The following is a 23,053-nucleotide window of genomic DNA, read 5'->3' on the forward strand; positions in this document are numbered from 1 at the left end:
TGGCTCGCCCGGATACTTACCGGGATCATTGCATTAAATCCAGCCCGTCCATAGGGTGGGACAGGCTATAGCAGGAACTTCCTGCGGCCTACGGTGGTGTTTGTTAAAAACCCTTTTTCAGCACATTTTAGGAGGAAACGGATTGGCGACTCCCCCTGCCACCAGCCTGGTGGCTGATGGTCGGTGCTCTGTGGGCCCTACCATGATGAATGTGTTTCATCCGTTCCTTTCATCCATTTTTTAATATTATTTTAGGTTTGACTCACAAAATTAGAGGTATATAAGTCTCAGGTGGTCCACACCACATGAAAACAATAGTGATTGGATATCCACCATTAAAATCCTCCTAAGGCCCACTGTACGGTTTATTTGATATCCAATCTGTTGATTAGGTCATACAGTCCCAGATGAAGGTAAAAAAACAAAAATCAGCTTGATCCAAAGCTTCTATGGCCCCCAAAATATTTTTAATGGTTGACGCTCATTCAACACTGTTTCCTGTAATGTGGTCCACTTGAGATTGGGATATAACTTATTTTTGGTCCCATATTGTAAAATGATCCGTAAAAATAGATGGACAGCATGGATGAAACTCATACATCATGGTGGGGCCCACAGAGCACCGACCATCAAGTGAGCCACACGAGACGAAACAGTCAGAGATTGAACAACCATTGTTGAGACGTTGGCAGAGCTACATAAGTTTTGTTATAAGCTTAGTTTTTGGTTGTGTTCGGCTCATCTCAGTGACAATGACCTTATTAACAGTATGGATGCCACGTGATATTAGTGTGGAGCTTAGGAAGGTTTTAACTATAGCAATTTTTTTCCAATTTTTTCTTATTTCTATATGGCCACTCGAATCTATGGTGGCTTTTTTATTATTAACAGGTGCTAAATTGAGATGAAAAAACATATGGATAAGGTGAATTTTTCAAAAATATTATGCTCACCCAATGTATGTTCCAAAAACTATATGTCATACCTTGTGCAAGCAATTTACACCTTTTGATTAGGTTGTTTTTACCAATGATTTAAATATCAATAATATCAACTAATGTATTTCACGATATGGTAATACGAATTATACGTGTAGTGTCAATATTCCACATTTTTAATTTGGTGAGCAGTTCAATTTTCGAATTCTTTTTTGTTGAAATTATGTTAAATTGATGTTAAGTTGTTATAAATTTATTGGTTATATATATTTTTTCATGAAAAGTTTTAGAGTTGAAGTTTTGATTTTGATATTCATTTGTTCTTTAGGTTATTCATTTTTTTTTTCAAATTTTTTTTTTAAGTAGTTATCAATTGAGACTAATTTCAAAGTATTTATATATATTTGAAGAAATAATCACTACACATGCTTTAACATCGATTTTTGAGTGTAGGCGATTGAGTTTGAAAAAAACTAGAAATTTTTGATTTTTTTTTAAACTTTCACATTTTCTCATAAATTTCTTGCAACGTTGTATTTCAAAAATGAAATCAAAGATGTGCAAGTGTTGATTTACTGATTTGTTAAGTTATTATCAATTTTCATAAAATAAAATTTATTTTAAAGAAAAAATAGAAATTTCCCTTCAACTAATTGTCTATTTAAATTAATTTTGTAGTATTTAAAAGTATTTAGTGAATTTATCATTATAATCATTCTAAATGTTATGCATTCAATTTTAATATAGTTGTATCAATTTAATCAAACAACCTATAACTTAAGATCATGTACAAAGAAAACTTAGTATATGCATTTTTTTAATAAGATGTTATGATTTAAAATTAAGTATTATTTTTTTTATTAATTTCTAAAGTTTTATTACAAAATTTAACCATTTTCTCATATTTCCCTTAAAAATACACTCTATCTAGTGTGATAAATAACACTGTATCTCAAAAATGCCATACCTAATGCAATACGGCTATTTTGAACCCTAGTTCCCATTTTAAATTTGTGCTTAAAATCTCTAAATTTATTTTGAAATACCGTGACTTCTGTGTAATTCTTTCATCATGATGTGGCACATCAGATGAACAGTTTAGATGGCATATAAACACTATGGCCGGGCCTACATGGATTTAATGGTGAGCAATCCATCCAGCTGTTTTCTAAGGTGTGGCCTACATGAGTTTTGGAATACGTGGCATCATGCTCAATGGACACGGTGGATTTCACGAAAGTTCCACCAACGTTGCTCTTCGTTTACAAAAGCGACCACAGTGGGACCTACAAGCGCGACCTAAACTAACGCGGTTCGTGTCAGTTCTACTGTGGGGAATGATCAGTTCATCACCTCCGTTTCAACACATGGTAATTACTTACAGCTGTGTGGGCTCCACCATGGTGGTCGTTGACAGCTTAAGTGCCGTCCAATCTATGTCAGGTCAAGCCCAAAAATCATCCTGATCATTGGATCATATGGACCACACCAGGGAATGTATGTGGAATGTGGGGTCCACCAGGTTGTGTACATGCCAGCTAACACTGGACGCGGTTTGGCTAGAGTTGCTGCCGCCTGCCAGGGGCGCGGATTGAACACTGACAAGGTCAGTTGCCAAGTTGCTACTGAAGTGACGTCACCAAGCTCTATGGACCCCACCATGATGCATGTATTGTATCCATGGCGTCCAACCATTTTTAGAGATCGTTTTATGGCATTACAAAGAAAATGAGATAGATCTAAAGTTCAAGTGGACCCCTCCATGGAAAATAGTGGGGACAGTGACATCCACCGTTCAAAACTTCTTAGGGGCCACAGTAGTTTCTGATGAAGCTGATATTTTTTATTTTTTTTTCAATCTATTGTTATGTTAACTTATGAATAGAATTGATCTCAAAAATACATCACTTTGAGCCTTATAAATGTTTTAACGGTAGGTGTGACGGCTCCCAGGGTTTTCTGTGGTGGGTCTACTTGAAACTTAGATCTATATCATTTTCTAGGTAATGCCATAAAACAATCTCTAAAAATGGTTGGACGGTATGGATACAACACATGCATCATGGTGGGGTCCACAGAGCTTGGTGACGTCGCTTCAGTAGCGATTTGGCTACTGACCTTGTCAGTATCCAATCCGCGCCCGGCTGCCAGTGGTCCGGTGGCTAGTGGTCGGTGCTCTGTGGGCCCACTATGCAGTATGTGTTCTATCCATGCCTGCCATCCGTTTTTAAGTATCATTTTAGGCTTTGATACTAAAAATGAGTGGAATATAAGTCTCAGGTGGACCATGCCACAGGAAAACAGTAGTGAATGAATACACACTATTAAAATCTTCCTATAGCCTACTGTTCTATTTATTTGACATCCAATATGTTGGTTAGGACATGCAGACCTAGATGAAGGGAAAAAAAGAAAGATCAGCTTGATTCAAGACTTTTATGGCCCTTGAGAAGTTTTTAACTGTGAATGTTTAATCAACACTTATTCTAGTGACTTCGTCCACTTGAAATTGGGATATACCTTATTTTTTGAATCATATCATAAAATGACATAGAAAAATAGTTGAACAGCATGGATGAAACAAATACATTATGATGGGGCCCACAGAGCACCGACCGCTGTCGCCGAGACAGCCATCAAGTGCGGCCCACCAGGATGGAACGACTCTTCTTATTTATGTATTTATTTATTTATTTATTTATTTTTACACACATCCGAACCAGGACTTCAGCGTTGGAAGTTGGAACCATGCATCGAGACTAGGAAGGACTCGAGGAAGCTCAGTTAGGCTCCACCACCTGAATAGGTAGGCGTTATGAATGGTTGTATTGTGGCCCACCTGAGATCTGGGATCGAGATGATTATTGGGCTGTACGATGACCGCGAGGATTCTCACAGGACGCACGGTTCTGATTTCATATAGACATGATGGGTGGGAACTGGGAACCACCCAGCTCAAACGTACTTACATAACAGTCCTACGAATGTGATCATCCCGGTTCTTTAAGCATGCTTTTTCAGTTCATCCAAGTTAGAAGGATCTTATGAACGGTTTGGATGCCATATAAACATCACTGTGGGCCCAGGGACGGTTCCAATGATGGGCATGTTCAACCCCACTGTTTCTTGTAGTGTGGTCCACTTAAGTTTTGGATATGTCTCAGTTTTGGAATCGTGTACTAACATGATCTGTAGAAACTGATGGACGGAGTGGATTTCTCATGGACATCTCTGTGGGCCCGACATAGCTTCCAACGTCAGGAACTTCTGAGTCCATTTTGAAGATAAGACGTGGCTCTCTTGAGAATTTTACTGGCCTGATTTACAAAGAGAAGTTATATTCACGGTAGGACCACCTAATGAATGGATTGGATTGTTCACACGGGCTCCAAATTGGCACGTGTACCGCGATCTACTTCTGTGATCTCTTATTGCGCGAATCTTTTGCAGCATTCCTGCCGTCCGATGGAAGAATCCAGCGTGTCAAAATTAAGAGGAATTTCGTACTATGCTCTGCGAGAGTTTAATATATCATGCACGTTCACATTTATGATGAAAGACATTTTAGATCATTTTTCTGGTGATCCGGACCGTTGATAAGATGGATCCTTGCGGATTATATTTTTATGAAAATATAAATATCGAAATAGCCTTGATTACTTCTTTTATATATATAAATATATAAATGTTTTTTGCAATGGAAGTCTGCTGTTCGATGTATTTTCTATTTAAGGGATAGAATGTACCCATCTCTCATATTTTCAAGAAATCTGTCATTTCATATTCTGGAGATTAGATCAATGGTCTGGATCGTGGACACATGGTCCGATGTGTACCCAATCCTGCCTATCATCATACTGCAGGTTTACTACTGCGCGCGATTCCCCATCATGCACTTCGGATTACGTGGCAGGTATGTACTTTGGCCACAACCTTCCAAAATGCAGGACCCACTTTGGATTGGGCACGAGTTAAAAACTTAAAATGGCACTCAGCAAATGATCCTAGCCCTCCATTAGTCACCCATCAAACTGACAGTTATGATGAAAAATAGTCAACTTTCATATTCAGCTTCCAGATTGGCACCACTGAAAAGGTTATACGCCATCCTTAGTGGGACCCACGGTTTAGACGGTCTGATGCAGTGGTTGCATGCATGCATATGATGTGCCATAGTCTGTCAGAGTATATTTTAGTTTGCAAAAATTCTCTTATATTATAAGGACGCCGGGCGGATAAACAAGTTTTAAAGTTAGTCTTTGTCAGCTTAATATAAAATGACAAGACCTGATCACCTACAGGCGACTGTACCACAACTTGTGGTACCGTTACACGTTTCCAGCCGACATGCCATGTATTTAGAAAATCGGTACCATGGAAACGATAGGAAACACCATGAGGATCATATTCATGAAAAATCAAGATGATCCGATCAATAGATAGGCCATGCATACATGTTGACTCAAACAATCCGTTACCTGTTGATCACAACAATGTGGCCGACTTGATGATCTCAGCGGTTGGATTTTTTGTATAGATGATCTTGACGGTGGGGTCCACTGTTTCAATGGAGGCGATGTCTTACGAAAGAGGCATTCTGGCAAGAAATATCGTACAGTACTACAGGTTGTAATCATTTTTTATTACTTAAATAAACCAGCTTAGAATAAGTATGCATTTGCCACCAAAAAGTGCACCCTGGAATACACGTGATTCAATCAAGACCATCCAAACCATGAGCACTTCTGCTGATGGAGAATAGCCTCATCGAACAATCCTGGCCGTCTGATTGGTGTTCATGAAATGGATGGCTAAAAGGAAAAAATACATGAAGCAAATTCACTATATAAAATTTCATAGTTAAGATCATCCTATCAGAGTTACTGCAAGGCTATCCTCCATACGCAATCGGGCCCCATTCAGATACTTTGGATTGACAATGCGCCACGTGTACGATGAGAGAAGAGCGCCTCATTTAAAACGGTGAAAAACTCATACCATAGTGTGCTTTTTTTTTCATTTCTTTTTTTTCCTTTTTTAGTTAGCGATGTTGGTGAGCATAAATGATTAACAAAAATGATTATTCAAAGAAGGAAACTTCTGCTTCGTGATGAAATAACTAAGAAAAAGGCTACATGCGTAAAATACCGAAAATGCCCCTCCGGACGTTAAATGCCCTTGGGAGCAGGCCGTCGTGTAACTCGTTTTCAGGACAACAGCTTTGGGAGAAGGATAGTACTGTCATTTACTCCGCCGTTTACGTGATTTTGAATTCATACCAGCGATGTGGGTGGGAGGTTGACCTTAGGGCCCACCTCGATCTAAGCATGGTATATCCACGCCGTCCATCCGTGGCATGGTTTCAAAAATAGAACGGATACAAATTTCAGGTGGACCACACAACAGGAAACAGTGTTATTGAACGCCCACCATTAAAAACTTACTAGGGTCTACTGAAATGTTTATTGACCATCCAACCTGTTGATAAGGCCACATAGATATAGATGAAAGAAAAAAATAAATATCAGTTTGATCCAAAACAATTGTGGCCTACAAAAGGTTTTTAATGGTTAATAATTAAGGTTTTCTGCTGTGTGGTCCACCTGAAATTTGTATCCACTTCCTTTTTGGAAAAATTCCTTAAAATAAGCTGGAATAACAAAGGGATGGTGTAAATATGTAATGCATACATCGAGGTGGCCCTACGGTCAGGGTCCACCCAGTCGCTGGTTCCGAAGTTGGGCCAGTTGGGAACGGACAAGGTCTCTAAAGGGCCAACGTGATCTATGGGTTTAATCCACACCGTCCATTCAATTTTTTTTTTCTGGTACTATCCCAAAAATGTAGTCTAAGGATCAAGTGGACCACATTGTGGGGATTAAACACTTTCCATTGAAAATTTGAGGATTAACCATCATGGTGGGCCCTAGGAAGGTTTCAACGGTGGGTGTTATTGTCACTACTGTTTCCTGTGGTGTGGTCCACTTGAGCCTTGGATCTACCCCATTTTTGGGCTCATGTACTGTGATGATGCGCCAAAATGGATGGACAGTGTGGATAAAACCCATAATCACGGTGGCCTCTTATGTGCAGATCATAGACACTGCTGTGGTCGAGCATCTGTCCACTGTACACGTGGCAGACAGGTGTATCCATCAAAACCGTCCATATCGTGGACTTGCTTTGGATGGAAAAGGAGCGAAAAAATCAGAGGTGTTGGTTGATGGAATCCACCCAATCGGTAGCAAAAGCAGCAGATAAGAATGATCATTAACGGTGTCGATTCATCAGTCGATTCTTCCAAAAAAATAAAAATAAAAAATTGGTGGATATCACTGTCTGATAGGGTTGGCTCCAGAAAAGTACCTCATGAAAATGGGATCTACTAATTGGATGGAGCCGATTGGCATATAGTTCTGCCACGTGGACGGTCGAGAGTTGGCACTACCATATTCCGGCTCTTTACAAGGCTTCGGCCGGGAATCCAGACCGTGGCCCACCTTGAGACATGTGCCTTATATCCACACCGTCCATCTATTTCCAAAACTTATTTAAATGCACGATCCAAAACTTAAGTAAAAATTAAGCAGATCCAAATCTCAGGTAGACCATAATACTGGAAACAGTGGTAATCAACCATTAAAAACTTATGGTGGACTACAAAAGTTTTGGATCAAGCTAATATTTGTTTGTGTGTCTCTTCATACAGTTCTTTGTGACCTTGATTATCAAAAGGTTAGATGGCAAATAAACATTCCTGTAGTCTCATGAAGTTTTTAATGGTGGGAATTCAATTACCACTGTTTCCCTTGGTATGGTCTACCCAACATTTGGATTTGCTTTATTTTTGTGATTATGCCCTAAAATGAGCTGTCAAAATAGATGAACATTGTGGATGTAAGGCACATACATCATGGTGGGCCCGGCCTCACCCAAGACTGCTTACCTTGAGGCCTACCTTGATGTACGCATACTATGTCCATGTCATCCATCCGTTTTTCTGAATCATTTTAGTGCATGATTCCAAAAATGAAACATATCTAAATCTTAGGCAGACTTTACCATGGAAAGTGTGGTGATTAATCATTAAAAAGTTTAACGTGGACGGCAAAAGTTATGGATAAAGCCGATATTTACTTTTACCCTTCACATAGGCCCCTACATTATCAATAGGTTGGATAGAAAATAATCATTACATAAATATTATAGTATTATATATATGAAATTCATAAATTTTGACATATCATTTTAAGGAACGAGCCTAGAATTGAAGTGGATACAACTCTCAGGTGGTCCATGCCATAGGAAACAGGTGGTAATTAGCCATTAAAAAGTAACAAAAATTTTGGATAAAATGAGATTTGTTTTTACTCCTTTCATTATGGTTTATGTGACCTTATCAATAGGTTAGATGGCAAATAAAAATTGCGAACACATTACGATGGGCTTTAGGAAGTTTTTAATGTTAAGGCGTACGTAATCAGCATTATTTCTTGTAGTGTAGTGTATTTGTGATTTGAATTTCTTAAGTTTTGGGATAATGAAGTAAAATTATTTATCAAAATAGATGACTATCGCAGATATATAATACATATATCAATGTGGGCCCACAGTAAAGGCCTCACAGTATCGATCCCTAGTGGGGGTGGTTAATAGTGAAGTGTCAACTGACAGTTGGGTGTACTAACAAGCTGACCAAAAAAAAAAAAGGGCCTTACATAATTCACTCCCCTTTATGGTGCGGAGATAGAGCAGTAGCAATAGAATATAAATGTTTACGCTATTTTAAAACTTATTATATATAAAATAACAGGAGCATGAATGGGTGATGATTAGATAATTCCAGGGTAATAACTTTGAGTGAGTCCCTAACCTTAGGGCCTACCTTGATGTATGTGCTGTATATCCGTTTCGTCCATCAGTTTCCAGCTCATTTTAGGGCATGGTCCTAAAAATAAAGTAGATCTAAATCTCAAGTGAACCACACCACACGAAATAGTGGTCACTAAACACCCATCATTAAAATTTTATAGGGCCCACCTAATGTTTATTTTCCATCTGACTTGTTAATATGGTCACACAAATCTTGATGAAGGGAAAACATAAATATTAACTTGATCTTAAACTTTTATGGCTCACAAAAAGATTTTAATGGTTAATGACCACTTAAGTAGATCTAATTCTCAAGTGAACCACACTACACGAAATAGTGGTCTCTAAATACCCATCATTAAAATTTTATAGGGCCCACCGTACTGTTTATTTTCCATCTAACTTGTTGATATGGTCCCACAGATCATGATGAATGGAAAACATAAATATTAACTGGATCCTATACTTTTATGACTCACAAAGAGATTTTAATGGTCAATGACCACTTTTTTCCGTGGTATAGTCCACTTGAGATTTAGATATGCTTCGTTTTTAACATCATTCCATAAATTTGGCTATATATATCACATACATCAAGGTGAGCCCCACGGAGAGCGATTCCACCCACTAAGTTGTTCCCGAGACCTACCTAATCCACGTTCCAGTACTAAGTCACTGTTGGTCAGTGCTTTATGTACCCCATTATGATGTAAGTGTTTTACTCACACTGTCCATCCATTTTGCCAGCTTATTATAGAGAATTAGCTAAAAAATGAAGCAAATCCAAATCTCAAGTTCACCACACCATATGAAACAAAGGTGATTGAACTCCCATCATTAAAAACTTCTCGAGGCCACAAAAGTTTTGGATTAAGCTGATATTTATGTTTCCCTTTTGTCCAGGTCTATAGGACCTAATAAATAGTTGGGTGGTAGATAAGCATTACAATATGCCTTAGAAGTTTTTAATAAATCACCATTGTTTTATGTGATGTGATTTTCGTGCAGTGTGGTTTATCGAAGATTTGAACTTGCTTCATTTCATCCTCACATCATAAAATAAGCTAAAAAAATGGATAGACAATGTTGATACATAAAACACATATATCATGATGGGGCCCACAGAGCACCTACGTAATCCATGTCTCTTTGCATGTGGTGACAAAGCAGTTTATAATATTTTATAACCAGTCATTCATAAATATATAGGAGAGTATGGAAGGCATACACATGCCGATTTTTTTGGGCGGTGCATACTTATTAAGAAGTGAACATGGTGGTGACTCTAGCACTGTAGGGCACATTGTGATATGTGTGTTTTTATATCTATACTATACATTCATTCCCCCCCTTTCTCTCAGTTTAAGGCTTGATCCTAAAAATAAAGCTCAAACAGTATTGGTTTTGAATTCGGTTATATGTGTTATATGTGTGTTTAAGTGTGTCGCGTATGCCAGAGCTAATAGTGGCTCAATTCGAACTAAACACCTTATAACTCTCGACATCGAAATAGTCAACTTAAGACTGGATCTGTGAAGATTTTCCTGACTACTCAATCACTATTACACAGAATCACGTGATTTGCGAATGGGAGAGTTCATCTTTTTAATGATTTTTTTTGCCTAAAAATGAGAACTTTATTTAGAATTAAGCATATGATTTACTTTTATACTGTTTTATAATAAAAGAATATAATAAGAATAATAAATAAGGTCATAGCTAATTGAAAGTAAAAAAGTTTTAATAAAACTTGACTAACAAAGAAAAATAAAAAGAAAAAATGATAATTAAAGATAATTTGTTCATAGTGAGACAGTCGTTGGAAGTGATTATATACTCATTACAAGAAGGTTATTGGGTCATGAGAGTTAAATTATCTGCTCAGGTAGCTTCGTAACTAGACGATCATTTTGAAACGATCATCATTCGTCACGGGCTAAACTTCGTTATGCGAGACACCCGTATTTCAGGAGAGTAATGGACGTCTATTCGTTCCTCAGCTGGTTTGATGGTTAGACAATCGTTGGGAACGTTAACTTATTCATCACACCGACTGGGTTCCATGGTAAGATAACCAATGGCGAGCAGATCTTCAATGGCATGTTCATCGTACGGAGGAATTTTGTGATGAAACGGTGATTATGAAATGAAAATTCGTTCATTACTTCACATTGAGCTTCGTAGGTAAGTCGATTGTTTGGACAATCGATCATTCAGCACTCAGCCATCGATCATAAGGTCAGCGAGGTCTATTTATCATTTCAGGTCCTTACTTCATGTCAAGACAATCGTAGGAGCGATTATCAAGTTGCTTAGATCCTAATTCCATGGGCAAGGTTGTTGTGTGATGACCACTTATTCATCACTCAATTGGGCTTTGTAGTGAAATACTAGACGTAGTTAAAGGGCAGCCCATTAATAACCTGGTCAAACTCCATAGCGAGATAGTCGAATGGAATCACTAAACACGTGGCAAGATAGCATCATTCGCTATCCATTTGAGACTTAGAGATCTTCTTAGGTTTGACGACATAGTCGTAGACGTAGGGTGCCTAATATAACTTATTCTAACCTACTCAATTCGAAATAGTTTTGCAGTATGACGCTGGCCTTGACAGTGAAAGAGTTAGATTGAATAATAATAATAATAATAATAATAATAATAATAATAATAAGTGTCCATGACGGATGAATAATAGGTAACATAGAGCTAAAAAGTACTTTTGTGTTGAATTAAAGTGGCATGGGCCCTGAACTCTTTATTCTTTTCTGAATTTATAGATGTATAAAGAAGTTAACTGGAGACGCACATTTAGATCGGCCTCTGAGTTCTTCTCATGATTAATTGATCTGTTAGCAGACATGGCTGACTACACTTTCTAAATAAAGGATGAGTTTGCGAAATTTTCTTCCGATCGGTCAGTTGTTGTAACTAATCATCTTTCTATCTTGAGAGATGTCATCTTAATTTTTAATAATTAGCTTACTTCCTAATGTGTTTGGCAAATAAGTCATGCCGCATGCCTCTATTGATCACCATCTTAGCTAATTGTGCATATTAGAGTTATTAACTTATGGCCACACATTCACACAACTACTAATCTTTCCCCATGTGTTGTGAGAAGTATCACTGGTAACTAAAATAACAGTCATAACTTCTTTTCTAGTGAACTATGGAGTGTATGGCCTCCCCATATTGCCACATATCATACTATAGTTTTGCTTGAGGTACAGTGTATAATACCTTAAAAAATTTTATACTCCTATATGTACATGCGTAGTTATCCTAGTTTACATCCCAATTTGATTTTTTATATTTATGAGAGTGACACTTCGATTTACGCACATTTATATACACTTAGACTTTTATACACCTTATAATAACTTTCGAAACCCAATATACCTTCGTATACTTAAATTGTCATCAAACCAGTAGTTAAAAAGCTACTCATCACTAGAGAAAGACATTCGACCGTCCACATCGCTTATCGGACCATTCAATCATGGTAAATTAGTTTTCAAATCATCATATCCATTCGTATACACATCCATCCAAGATTTTTGATCTAGTCATCTTATTTGTCACCCATGTATAAACTTAACTTACCGTTAAGATCATAGTCCAATGACCCTGCTTACCAGTAGTTATACATATATGCCTTCTGTACTTTCTAAACTTATAAATCAAAACACAATCGACTTATTATCAATTTAAACCATCGAAATAACTCTTCATAAACCGATTAAGCTACCCAACCATTTAATTTCAATATGGACTATTACATCATCATGAAATTGCAAAGAACTCGTCTGAACCATCTATACCTTATCATCCGTAATTCTGAACCCTGTAACATAACCCTAATGCATAGATCAATATCCCACGCCATCAAATTTAATTTAAATAACCATAAATACCTTATTGATCATCTCAAGTTTTTTATGGTTCATATGTTACTATCCAATTTTAATTCTCAGAAAAATTATTTGTGGAAGTCCGAACGCTACGAAAATCTAACCAATGTCCAATGAACCCACTTGAACTGTACACCTAATCTCAGCATCAATTCATGAGACCTATTATCCATTAGATTCCTTATCATATCTAATAGATGACTCACTCAAAAATCAAACAACGACCATTGTTATAATCCATAGACAACTCTTAATGTATTTACCGGTTTACATTTTCTATTGGGCCACATCTAAGCCCACTTTTGGAGCCCTTACATCCTGATTCTAAAATTTAAATAGCACTAGACAATCACTTACACACCCTCGATTTATAAACCACGATCTAACCATCAATTAGAGAGACATACCTCATATCCACTTCCTAATGCTTTAAAGAACTTTAGGAACCACTCGCCTCGTAGTACTAAGATCACCCAACCATTAATTTTAGGATTAACCCCTTTTAACCATCTAATCAAAGATAATCCATCATAACCATTTGAGAATTATCCAAACATTTATTTGGAAAAACCATTCAAGTTAATTATAAATGCTCATTTCATAGCCAACCTTAGCACGTGTGAACCCCAGGAGGATTTCAACGGTCAGCATTCTTCCCTAAATGTTTCTGGTCGAGTGGCCCACCTGAGTGTTAGATTTGCCTCCATTAGATTTGCCTCTATTTTGAATTCATACCTTAACATGATATGAAAAATCAGATGGACATAATGGATTTCTTACAAACATCACAAGGGACCCCACCTAGCCCCACTATAAAACTGCAACCGTCGCAGGAAAACTGCACCCACGACGACAATGTTGAGTTCCCCGCTCAATTTCTTATTTATCTTCGATTCTTTCTCCTCCAATTCTAAAAATGTGTTATAGCAAAGCCCATCTTAATCGACCATCCTTGAGTGCAGAGCACATGAGCATGCATACAAGCAAACTAAAGACATGTGCGCCTAGCATGTGATCATGGATGAGCTCTCCTTCGATATCTTTGTGAAAGAGAACATATCCAACAAACCTTCATTAAACAAATCCCAACTGTCTGTTCAAATCATGAGCCACTCGAGTCGTTTGTTCGTTTCCATTAAGAGAACCCAACGATCCCATACCCTTGTGAATATTGAAAACAACATCATTCCCTTCCTTCTCGTTGTCATCCATCCAATCTAGATCAATCCAAACCATCCAAAATTTATAAGATAGATCTTAGGAATTCTTGATAAACTCCTCGGAGGTTTCAAACTCCAGAAACGATGCTTGATTATCCTTTTTTTCTTGGAACTTTGTCGCAACGTACTAAAACATTAAACGATCAAACTCACCATCCAAATGTCAATCCAGCTTCAAAAAAAGCCTATCCACAAGCATCATATATAGTCCATATGGACCATCCAGAATAATCAGAATGAACAAAGATTCTAAGGATATGATTTCGCTATTATCACCTTCGTTGTTCTCACGAGGAGCTCACCCACGAAATTGGTCGATGAAGGATTATCTAATAACATTGGAATATCGTATTCAACCATGATTGAGATGAATCCTTAGCAAAATTACAACCTGAAGTCAGTTCAGAAGAAACACAATCCCATCAAAACTTTTTTTGATTGAAAGGTCTCCGAGAATGAATTTTGGAATCTAGAACTTTGTTATAGGAAGAGAGTAGTGCTTCGAGAGTTATAAGAACCCTCTGATGCACAAGAACCAGCCTTCAGTGCATTTATAAAGAGAGAGAGAGAGAAAGAAAGAAACAAAGAAGAAAAATCGAGAGAAAGTGGGATCTAGTCGTGGCTCATTGAGTCACATTATTGTAACCATCAGGTCTAACCCCTTATTGGACATGCTCTATAAGAAAAAAGCTAGAGGAAGAGAGAAGAAAATAAGAAGAGATAAAAAAAGAAAGAACAAGAGAAAGAATTGATCAGAGGAAGTGAGTCAGAGAAAAGGGATGAGAATCTGAACCGAGTCGAGTGCAGTGACTCATTGCCTCGTTATAGTGCGCTCTTACAACACACATTGTTAGACTGGTTGGGAGGAAGATAAAAGAAGAAAACAGAGAAAAAAGAGAAAGGAGAAAATAAAGAAAACAAGGAGAAAGAGGAGATTGGAGTTGAATCGACTTAGCGAATTGACTCGCCGTCTAACCAAAATCGAGTTAATCTCAGTGTTAAGTCAGGCCTTGTTGATTCCATTTAAGAGATAAGTCTTTCTCACAGTTCATCGATTTAAAAATAAACTATAATTAATGCTTTCTACACCACAACTCACTAAGTTGACTCAGTGAGTCAAAGTGCTGATTAGTTGTATTTTGGGTCCATGGGATCGGAGACTTTATAATACGATATGATGAATCTATATATGTAATTTCATTTATATGTTTTATTAATTCATGTTAGAACCTTACCGAGTCCTATTAAGTATAAAATGGGTCCAACTAAGTGTAAGTGGATTTGAATCATGGTCGAGTAGACAAAATTTTCTAACGATACATCCCAGACCATCTCCCACTTATTTAGGTGGGTGATCCTCACAGTTGTTATTATTATTTATTTACATTAATATATTAAATTTATCTTCAATTATATTAATGTTAATGAGAATTGTTTTCAGGGTATGTACTAGTTATGTATGTTAAATTTCATATGTTTACATTTAATGTTGAATTTAAGTTTGGATGTAAGAAGAAATTAAGGATATGTTTATGTGATAATGAATTGGATATGTGATTACATTATGTTGGAAAAAAAATGAAGTTTACATGAATTATTTACGATGCATTCATGATATTTGGAAATATCACGAGTTGCACTACCCTGGAAGTGCTCTGCTTTGGACTTTTTAATAGTATATACACTGGTGCTCTGTCCCAAAAGATCCGAAATGAACACGATGCTCTGCCATGGATTCCCTAAAAGCCATAATACAATATTTTATTTTTTATGTTGTGCATAATATGCATGAATTATATTTTAATTTTTAGTTATTCATATTTATATTATTTATCTGCTAACCCAAAAACTTCAAGGATTGGAGGTATATAATTCCATTGGGTCACTGTATTCACCATATTCTAAATTATTTTCAAGGTATTAAGTTGGTATGCTTCGAGTATACATATCTCTTTCATTAACACATTAAATTTTTATTTACCAATGTAATAAAAAATTTGCATTAATTCATCTAGTGTAATAGGTAGTTGATCTCCAATTGTTATTGTATGATTAATGAACAACATTTTGGATTTGAAATTTTAATTATTAAAATTTTCATTTATTTTATTCGTATTTACATTTGAATATGAATTAATTGTATTTATTATAAAAATATCCATGTATTACTGTTTATGGGCTTGAAATTTGGATTTCAAGTAGCCTACTTAGGTACCAAATTTTAGTGAATTAGACAATGACACGTGTCTTGTGGCAACAACATTCCATATATTTCATGATCTTCTATTGCCGATCGTATCAGCTATGAAGATTGCGTCTTGATTTTTCATACAGTGGTGCTGTCGTGTATCGGCTTACTAGCCTTCAAATTTGGCACAATCAGATCGGGTGTAAACAAGTGGATCACACCATAGAAATAGTGGGGATAATCAGTCAATGACACCCACCATTGAAACCTTTTTATGGCCTACCATAATCTTTATTTGATATCCAACTTGTTAATAAGGTTACACAGACTTAAATAATGAGAAAACACAAATATCAACTTGATCCAAAGCTTTTGTAAGCCCGAGAAATTTTCAATGGTGTGCGTTTAATCACTACTGTTTCATATGTTTTGTTCAACTAGAACTTTTGGATTACTTCATTTTGGGGTTCATGTTACAAAATATGTTGGCAAAATGCATAGAGTGACATTGATAAAACACATACATTATGATGGATCATATAGTGTCCAACACCGTCCACCCAATTCGCTTCCACACTTGTAATCCTATGATTGGGGCCATTGTTCGGTAGTTCATATATTGATCTTTTTCTATCTCATAATTGATGGGGTATACCTAAAAAAATTTCTTTGACCAATTTCAATTGAATCAAGAATTATTTTTAAAAAAACTAAAATTTAAGGTACTTTTATAGATAATATTAAACAAATCTAGCCTAATTTTTATTTAAGATTAACCTAACACCCTTGTTTGGATTATTAAAATTGGCGGAAAAAAAAATATTTTCTATGATGGCATGTTTTCCACTAATTGGATGGCTAGACTTTAAAATTTTCTCAAAGTAATTTTTAGTTGATTCTTTTACATAAGATATGAAGCTATTGTTATCTAATGAATATGAATTTTGTACAATATAAACAAACAATCCTTCATAAATGGAATCCATATCCACACACAAAGGTTCCCAACTATCTAAGTAGACCCTCATATGATGAAATGAGGTGGACGGTAAAAAAGGATGATACTCTCTTCAGTTGAATATATGAAGTTGCCTATTACTTAGGCCTATGTTTCAAATACTAATCAAATGGTTGAGATTATCCTGAGGGATATTTTCTTAGTTTATCCATGGTGGGGGCATAAGAGACAAATGGTTCATATTGCCAGATTGTGAACCCCACTCTCCGGTATTAATTAAATCCATGTAAAAATATGTAGGACACGTATCTGGTAATTCCTTTACGTGCATGGATCACCTTTCAAGATATCTTAGATGCTCAAATTTTGGATAGAAAAGAAAATTTACAACATGGTCCATTAAACCAAGTTAAGAGCACATGGGCTCGTATATCATATTTGGGTCATTCATCAGGCGTGGTTGGTCATGAACATGCCCTGACCCAAAATTTAGGGTGGACCTATTGGTATTTAATACGGACACGAGGCCACATGTATAATAAATAACTCGATTTTGATTTTGCGTATGCAAGTATGTATGTGTCGAGTAGTACAGAGTCGTATTTAACTCAAATCAAATTGAATGTGAGTCGAAATAGCTAATTTAGGACTAGATTTGTGAAGACTAGCCTGACTACTTTGCCACTGATCATAATAAACCAGGCAATTTATGAAGGGAAAGGTTGGTCCTTCATATGAGTTATTTTTTAAAATCTTAAAGACAAGGACTTTTATCACGATGGTGATAGCTTGGTCGTGTTCATTAAAAAAATAATGTTAAGAAATAAAATAAGAAATCAAAAGTCAAGTGCCAATTTTATTAATCTAAATGTAAATGTAATACAATCAACAGAAAAAAGTAAAATAAAGAAAGGTAAGTTACTGATGGTGGTTCGAGTGGGTGAGACAACCACGAACGACAGACAGTCTTTTAAACCTAAACGGTCATGAGGCGATGGTGGAAATTTGGACGGCCGTGAGATGATTCTGATTTAATTAGCAAGATATAACTCACGAATTGCTAAGTAAGGACTTAGTAATTTAAGGAGCAAGCCAATGATGAGATTATGAACATTTAACTAAAGTAAATTTAACTTGTTGTAGCAATGTGTTAGATAGAAGTGAATAAACTAAATTAAGCAATGCTGATCGATTTGGACCACATGTAGCATGGTGCTGGAAGATTGATAGGCAGTGTTGATGTGAGACTTGTATCCTAGGCCGTACTGTTCCGTCGACTCCCGCGATCCTTTCCGTCGAATTTCGGTAACCTACGACCTATAATCAATGTTTGCGCGCAACCTTAAGCCATATCACGTATATTTGAGTCGGCTTAATCTGAGACGTGTACCATTGCGACCGCGCCGTCGTCGTGGTTCCAACGCTGCGTATTACGCACCGATCCGATACCCTAACAGGGAGATGTTGGCCCGCGTTCATTTCAAAGAAAACACCGCGCATTTACAATCCCAAGAGAATCTCTACACATGTCCCATCAATCAATCAATCAATCACCTCATGTCAAGTACACACACCTGTGCTTTCTTCTCCATAAGTCAAGCAAACCCAAAAGTCAACCAATCTCTCACCTCACCTATTACTTACCCCACATCCATCACTCACATCTCTCTCACAACCACCACACCTCTCTCTCTTTCTCAACACAAATTCTAAGCAACCAAGAGGTGAACACGTCCAAGTTTTTTCAATGAGAGAAAAAGAGAAAAGGTGTTTTGTGTGGTCCACTTCCCACCCTAAAATCCTTCATCCTAGCCATTCACCTTTCATCACCTTTTATCAAAGTAAAGCACAAGGAGATCAGCTTTTCAACTGACTAAGAAGATCGAGCGGTGGGTGCTCTATTAGGCTTAGATTTCCTTTTTTTTATGAAGGGCCAAGTGAAGCCTAGCGATTGATGGTATGGATCTCACTTTGGACCCTAAGTGTGGCCAATGACCCACCTTGATCCTCATGATCATTCCATGATGGGGCCATTCTCCATGGACCCCATCATGATGTTTATTCTCCTTGCATGAATATGGTCATCTAGACCTTACATCTTGGTGGAGAAAGGATCTCCACCGTTGATTTTCGATTTAATGGGCCCATGTGTAATGGGACCCACTTGATATATGATTGATTGCAAAGGAGGGCCCATAGTATCGGGGTCCCTCCATCACACGCGTGTCTCTGTCTTTCTCCCTCTCTCTTTCATTTTTTTCTTTCCTTATTGTATGTGATGATGTGGCCGTGTGGCCCACCTGGATGGACCCCACCATAAGGCATGTATTTTATCCAAGTCATCTATAGATGGGGCCCACTTTATGAGTGTTGTATCCACACCACCCATCATTTGGTGGCCCAGGTGGGCAGCCCACTTAAAATGCACAACCATCCAGCGTCCCTAGATGTTGGACGTTGAATGGAAAACATAAATATTAGCTTGGTGTAAAGCATTTGGGGTGGGCCACTTGTGTGGGCCCCACCTTGAGGCATGAATGTAATCCATGCCGTTCATCCTATTCTTTAGATTATTTAAGGCGTTAAGGCGAAAAATGAAGCTAATCCGATTTTCTGGTGGGCCATAGCATATCAAACAACGTTTTTACCGTTGAAATACCCCCTGTCATTTCTATACCCCAAAATATATCGAATATTGGGCTTGTTTGGCTTGTTTTGAGCCATAGGAGCCATTAGGTAGAGTGGATCCTCCTGATGTGGGCCCCATATACAAAACACCCAAGAAATTCCATTTTTCAAAGAAAAAAAAAATATATAAGCAGGAAAGCGCCTGCTGCTACTGACGCAGCAGCATAACGTTGCTGCGTTTTGGCGGACGAACAGCAGGGACCACGGTCCCATATGTGGGCCCCACCGTGATGTGTGTGGACATCAGTACCGTGCATTTTGTGGCCCCTTTAGGGCAGCGGGTCCCCTCCAAAAATCAGCTGTAGGTGGGACTCCGATGGCCCACACGATAAGAAACAGTGTGGATTGAATGTCTGCCATTGAGATACTTTTGGGTATCATAGAAGTTTTGAATCAGATATGAAATTTGTTTTTCCTTTTAATCCAGGTCCGTGTGACCTTGCCAACAGATTGGATGACAAATAAACGTTATGGTGGGCCCCACATGGGACCCACAATGATGTATGGGTTTTATTCGCACCGTCTGCAGCAGTGGACGGTGGAAGCCACCATGTATGTGTTTTATCAATGCCGTCCAAGCAATTGCTGGATGGCCAGTAGGCCCCACCCTTGATGTTTGTGTTATATCCAACCATCCTTCCATCTGGTGGGCCACACATGTGGACCCTACCATAAGGTATGTGACTCACTATAATGCATGTGTTGCATCCAAACCATCCAACCATTTGGCAAGCTTGTCTTACAGGCTTGAGATAAAAAAAAAAAAGTTAGATCTAAAGTTCAAGTGGCCCCAACCATTGAAAGTAAGGGATAGTGACGTCTACCATTCAAACTTCTTAGGGGCCACAATATCTTCCAATTAAGATGATATTTTGTTTTCACTTCATCTAGCTCTATGTTAACTTATGAATTGGTTGGATCTCAAACACATTACGGCAGGCCACTCCGTGATATGATCATCTGTGAGGCCCACTTTGACGTATTTTGTGGCCCATCTGTGAGGTCTAGCTTGATGTATTTTTTGGCCCATTCAAAAGGCCCACTTGGATATACTTGTGGCCCATCATGATGTATCTTTGACCCATGAGCAGGGCCCACCTGTTGCATGTTTTGAGGCCCAGGTGCAGGGCCCACCTGTTATGTATTTGAGGCCCATCTTGATTTATTTTTGGTTGTCCATTGAAGCCCACCTTGGTATATATATGAAGCCCATGTGATTAGGCCCATCTTGATGTATTCGTGGCCCGTTGTTGAGGCCCACCTTGATATACATGAGGCCCATGTTATGAGGCCCATTTGATGTATTGGCGGCCCATGGGTCGAGGCCCAATGGGATGTACATAAGGTCCATTGTATGTGTGATTCCACCATGGTTTGTGAAATGATATTTATGGCGGGTCATGCCTTGGGAGCAATATTGGTTTGACGTCCACATTGTAAGAATAATGTTGGTTAAATGTCCGCATTACGACTCTCCTTAGGGCCTATTGAGAGGCCCATACTTGTTGATCGTTCATCACCTTATAACACGCTTAGTATAATTTCATGACTCATGCCATACGTATCATATGTATGCTTGATATGAGGAATATTTGATCATAACATAAGCCGTTGGGCTGAGATATTTACGGGACTCCTTATGAGACAGAGTGCCCCACATGAGTGCGTGGTACGTGCAGGATTACTGCATGACTGGCGGTATGACTTATGCATTTCGCATTATGTGTCGTGATCACTATACGCCCTAGCGATATTAGGGTCGTGGCCTCCACAGGCACATCGTGGATGGTCGTATCAGATACCAGAAATATTAGCTCTAGCATTGTGGGCACTTAGGATGTCCTTGGATGAAAATCTCAGAACCTTTTTGGTACCAGGAGATGCTCCAATGTCTAGACCGAGTGGATACACAAGCGCCCGAGTGCCGAATACCAGTAGGCCTTGTCTCTCACTGTGTCATGATTGGTTAGAAGGGAGTGTGGCCTTATCCGCCCGAGTGAGGAGGCTATAAGCTAGGATGAGTTTGACCAGCTTGCAAATGAGTTCGCTATCGACGAGCCAGGTAGGTATTGGTAGACTACTGGTCAGGCGGATAGTGTGGTTTCTTCCACTTGCTTGGCTGTGCAGATAGGGAGGAGGCAGTCAGTGTGAAGTGTATGAGACCCCAATGATATCCAGAGAGAAACTGTACTGATATATGTACTTGATGAGGACTGTCATGCTTGCTTTGCATCTCACATATGACATTTGGCTACATAGGCCTCGCATCGCATGGCCTTGGTATGGCCGATAGCATTCATGCCTTGCATCATATAGCTTTGGTACACCTGATAGGATTCATGGACTTACCGCATATTTCCGCATTACTCTGATATTGTACACTTGGCGCTTGCCTTGCGCACACACTTACACCACCCTCTAAGCTTTTGTAAGCTTATGCACGATAGATGCGTGCAGGTGACAATAGGACGCAGTCGAGTTGGGGCAGGAGCGTGCGACAGAGCTTTTGGAGATTTTATTATGTGCACGTATTTCATTTTCAGTATTGTACTCAAATGATTATATTAGTGGATATGTAGTGATGATGTTGTTCTTATGATTTGGGTACACTTGTGGTTATGTTCCATTACAAAAATAAATTTATATTAAAAATCCTCCTTATAGGATCTCATGATCAGAATCTGGCGTATGGACGCTGGGTGCTAAGAATGGGGTATTACGGAGGTTGTCGGCACCGGATTCGGTGATTGAAAATTTTGTGAGCCCGGTTTTCGAGTTTGGGGCGTGACAGTTGAGATAAAAAGAATTGTTTGATTAATTAGTTGATGAGGGCCTGTAGTTGTTCATTCTATGCTACTTTTATAGGCTTAGGTTAGGTGGTGGCCTTGTGCATGGTTCCTTGGCTTTCGGGATCGATATTATGATTGGTTAAGAACCTTGGTTGGGTATGTTTCTATCTTAGGATGGGGCTAGTTAATTATTACGTTGCCGTGTGTGATTGTATTTTTTTTTTTAAGACGGCTATCTCTATTTAATGCATCACTCAAGAGTCTATAACTTGACGTGGACAATTAAATTCAGCCATGTGTCGATATTATCACATTTGCTTTGTCATGAGTAATGCAGGCTCTCTTAGTTATTAGTTTTATATATATATATATATATATATATATATATATATATATATATAGCCTAAACTCTCTTACTATGTGTCATTGGGAAGATGACCACGCCTAGGGTTTTGGTTATGCCTCTAAACTTCCTAACCTTTCTA

This window comes from Magnolia sinica, chromosome 14 (assembly GCF_029962835.1).
Source record: "Magnolia sinica isolate HGM2019 chromosome 14, MsV1, whole genome shotgun sequence".
Classification (NCBI taxonomy): domain Eukaryota; kingdom Viridiplantae; phylum Streptophyta; class Magnoliopsida; order Magnoliales; family Magnoliaceae; genus Magnolia; species Magnolia sinica.